The 4,650-nt window shown below is 36.0% G+C and overlaps 1 long non-coding RNA gene across 1 annotated transcript; it reads right to left on the bottom strand.

Annotated features, from left to right (window-relative positions):
• LOC110390390 lies at positions 2,292-4,269 on the bottom strand. The gene is made up of 3 exons (XR_002433738.1): positions 4,230-4,269; positions 3,300-3,375; positions 2,292-3,089 (listed from the first exon to the last, which is right to left on the bottom strand). It is a non-coding gene; the product is annotated as an uncharacterized LOC110390390 (long non-coding RNA).

The raw sequence follows: 4,650 nt of genomic DNA, 5'->3' as shown, positions 1-4,650 counted from the left end.
ATAAACTGCTGACAGGAAGCAACTTAATGGTGTTGACGAGATGTCCAGAAGCGCAGGAAGATTTTAAAAATGTGGTATGTTAGTATAAGTAACATCCAAATGCTCATCAGTAGCAGAAAACTTCACACAGGGATCAATTTTCTGCATATACCTATTGCTTGATTATATGCATTTCATTTTCTAAATGGGTAAAGAATGTGTAAAACAATATGAAACACATATCCAAAAAATACACCATAAAATATGACTAGCTTCACGTCTCTTACTAAGGTAATCTTAGTAATTCTCATTGGCTAATTTCATCTTGAAATAGAGTTAAAATCATTCTTTAAAATAAATAAATGCCTTGCTCCAGCAAAGACTTCATGTGACTATAAGTAAGTCTTTATAATTCATCTACATGGCAAGACTGTTTGGTACCTCTCATGAAGAATATTTCAATTATTTGGGAATAAATACCTTTGAATATTTCTGAATAAAATAACCGTATTCTGGAATAAAGATTTTTAATTCAGTTGAAACAATTACCACAAAACAATGTTAAATCACAAATAGACTATTCCCCTGGGATAAATATTATCTTTCTTTTTCCTTGAAAATGTCACAGTTCAATATCTTTGTTTTGGTAGCATTAAAAAACAGCGTGTTTCATTAGTTAAACAGCACAAAATGATTGACGGCATTTCCCTACATCACGCCAGTATTCTAATTACACTTGCAGTCAGGGAGGTTTTGCAGTGTCAGGAGCATCAGTATGTAAAATTTAAAAAGAGAAATAAAGTAGATCTACGATGCATTAATTTCTATTTCTCCATCCAGACTACCACTGCTACCACATAATAAGTCTGCTAAACAGCATTTATTTCAGTTAGAAAGTTGGAACCTCACCAATAGTTGCCAACCAGTGACAAATAAAGACAGTTTCACATTCATGTGACATGTGTGAAACAGCAGGGATATGTCCAGAGAGGTCAAAAGAAAATAACCCTGTAGACTCCAACGGTGCTTAGGATTAGATTCTATTATATCATATCTTCACACATACAGAACTGAATTTCTAATATACAAAGACAAAGCTTTGAAAAATGTTACATTTAATTATTTTTAAGAAATGTTTTGAAAAATACAGGGATGTCACGCTACAGACACTGCTGCCAAAACTGATCTTTCTTCTGACAGAAAGTAGACAACTCTTTGTCAGTTGGGTACTTCCATTTAAGGAAGTAGATGAGAAGTATTGAGCATCTGGAAAGCTTTTACATTTTATTATTGTTCTACCTTTTCTGCAAAAATTAATTGCAGAATCAGTTGTGATGGGATTTGCCACTTGACTGTGATCAGACTTGCAATCAAAGAACTGATACTTGCCATTCCTGCTGGGAAACTGTAGGTGTTGCTGAAGCTGCACAGTTGCATAAGAGAGGCAGGTGACCTAATCGCACCCTAGATATACCAGTTAATAATTTTAACACCCTCTCAAGCAATCTGTTTTCCTGCTTCTATGTGATACTTGAAAATGCACTTGGACTTGATGAATTCCTCATTACTTGGATATATATATATTTTTTGTATAAAAATAATTTTCTCAGGAAACTGGCCTGCATGAATCTTGGCTTGTTAGTCATACCCTAAGAACAGCTCTGTAATGTAGGGAGCAGTCTGCAGGAATTATGGATTTTATTTTAACTGAAAGAAAGAAAGTCATGATTTGTTTAAAGCTGGTTTTATTTCTGGGAGGTGGGAGGACATGAGAGTGAGTGTTAAAAGAAAGCTGGTTGAGGAAGCAATATGCCCTGGACAATGCTTGGAGTTCAACCTCTTAGTTTATCACTTTCCTTATAAAGCAACAAATTCTCCTGACACAATCAGCTTCCAGCCTTTTGGCCATCAGAGCAAAAGATCAGTGGCCTCTGACACAGTGTGAGCTGTGGGGTGAACAGGGGGGACCATGCCAAAGTGAAGATCAGAACGGAGCTGAGCACTGAGAAGGAGAAAATGCACAGAGATCCCCGGGGTACTGGATATCACTGTCTTCAAGAACATTGTCCTGAAATTTTCACAGATGAGGCACAGGTGAGTCCCTGTGTTGCTCACACTGGGTTTTTCCAGAATTGACTGAAAATAGATTCTTCTGTCTTAACAGTAAGAAAATGGGAAACTTTCAGCAGTCTGACACAGCTGAATAGAAATATTTATATTTCCTATCATGAGAGAAAGCAAAATGAAGGCTGACAAAAAACCTGTTGACAAACATTTAGTTTCTCCAAGCAACTGCTGAGTTGCTAAGTTTCCTCACAGCCTCCTCCACTTTATGCAGCACTGGCCAAACCAACCCACATGGTAGTGGGTGGTCAATTCCCATTTCTCTGGAAGGTCCATCTGATGCTGTGGTATCAAAGCAACTGATGCTGCTTATGCCCCCAAGTCATGTTGGCTGTCCTTCACTGTTACCAGTGGTATCTCCAAAATCACCGCTGCTTTGCAACACGTGGAGTAAAGCTAGGTGAAGTCTAAAAGGGCCTAAAGCTCATCGCAGTTAAGCAGTAAACATATTGATGGCTTACTAACTCTTAGCTGAAGACATTAATTGATTCAAAACATGACGAACGGACCCTGTTTGCTCTGCAGCTGGTCCAGCTCCAATTAGAAACATTTTTAACTTCATTTGTGATGGAAACAGGTTGCCATTTCTGTTGAAGTTTTTATATTAATGTTACCATCTTCCTTTTTTGTTGTCATTTGAATTGATGAAGCCATTATCATGAGATAGATGCCTTCTGAAACTATGAAGCTTTAAAGAAAAAACAGGAGAGATGGACTGTCTTCATCCAGTGAGCTTCCTGCCAATTGTGTAGCATTATCAGAAGCTGGGCAGAAAAAATCAAGTGCAATACTCCTCAGAGCCTATCAAAATGTTCTTCTTTTCCCCTTGGAAGCTCTATGAAGAAGTACTTGACTGCAATACTCTTCTTTTTTTCTGTTTAAAGTCTCAGTTTTAAAATACCGTATGAATCTGTCTTTGTAGAGTGCCTTGGAAGCACACCACTGACAATGTGCTGTAATGAGGGATTTGTCTAAGGGATGGTTGTCTGTAAGAATTAAAAAAAAAAAAATTAAATCTTGAACAAATCATCAGAGAAGAAAAACATGAGAAATAAGCGAAGGTATACATAAAACAAACAAAAAAAACAAACAACAAAAAAACCCCCTTAACTGTTACCTGATGACTTTTTGACATTTTCCTCACTGAGATTTCTCAGCTCAAGGTCAGACACATACTTCCTACTCCTTATACTCACCTATTATAACTGCTGTACACTATTGTGCACTATGTACTTAAGGTAGAACTCCTGCAGAATTCAGAATGATAACAACCTGTAAAAAATATCCACTATTATACAAACAGGTTAATAACAATAATTAAAATGACAATTATGCAACTACCTGCTGTTAAAAACATTAGTGAAATTAAGAGCTTGTGTCTGTTTTATATGTCATCTAAACCAATAACAAAAGATCTGAAAATGCCTCTTGGAGAAATGGCAAATACACAGAACAGCATAATACCTTTCTAGCAATTGTGGTATGAAAGATATTCTTTCCTGTTCTTGCAGAATATATTTACATGATTATTCTGACAAAGTATTCTCCTTTAATAAGTCCATTTAAATTAAAAAAAAACATAAAAATGCTACTGTTCTACTCAGCTCACTCTTGTCTGCTGATCTTAATGACTAAAGCATTTTAATTTATTTAATCCTATTAATCCTGAATGACCAGTACAGCTAAGAAGTGAGCTAGAGCTTTTCCCCAGCTCAAATTCAATTGCTTGCATTTATATCTGCTCTTATGCTAGGTTATAGCCCCTGAAACCAGAATCTGAGTCCTTGTTTGTTTTACATTTTTGAGCATCTGGCAGTTAAGATCCTGATTTTTGTAGCACAAATGTATTCTTCCCGTAACCTTCCATGGCGTTGACCTGCTCTGAGGATTTCAAAGCAGGAGTTCAAGATCTCAAAACCAGATGCCTATTTCATGTTTTAATTCACTTTAACATTAGCAAGTGAGGTTAACTAAAATATAAGCATTTAAATTATACCCTTAGCTCCTTCTGCATTTTTCAAAAATACACTTACTTAACAGTAAAGTCAGAGGATAACGAGGTAAAAAATAAATAAACCTGCTTGGATAGCTTTAGCAATATTTACTTATGAAAAGAATATTTCTACCTGGTGATGCTGTGTTCAGTGTTTTTCTTCTGTGTTGACCTGCAATCAGAATATATGATGATATAATTATAATGAAGGAATCAGTAAGGGAGGAATGCATCAACAGAAATTTCTTAATTTATTTCTCAATTAAGAACGAACCCAAGGAGTATAAGTGACAAAAATGGGAGGGGAAGGGAAGAAACCAGGAACACAGGCTTTTTCCGATAGATAGATCTGGATAACTAGAATCCTAGACTCCTAGCTGAACAATGCAAGGACTTCTGTGAATTGCGAGTCACTCTTTTTAATAAATGCTAATAAAATTAGAGGGGATTTCCAAAGAAGGTGTACAAAATGAGGTACAACACTTAGCTGGGACTGTAGTAGAAAATTAAAGATTAGTTATAGTGATTTTAAGAAAGATAGCAAAGAAGTTGAG

Source organism: Numida meleagris, chromosome Z (assembly GCF_002078875.1).
Source record: "Numida meleagris isolate 19003 breed g44 Domestic line chromosome Z, NumMel1.0, whole genome shotgun sequence".
Taxonomy (NCBI): Eukaryota; Metazoa; Chordata; class Aves; order Galliformes; family Numididae; genus Numida; species Numida meleagris.
Note: the sequence above shows the minus strand (reverse complement) of the source record. Positions and strands in the feature narration are given on the sequence as shown.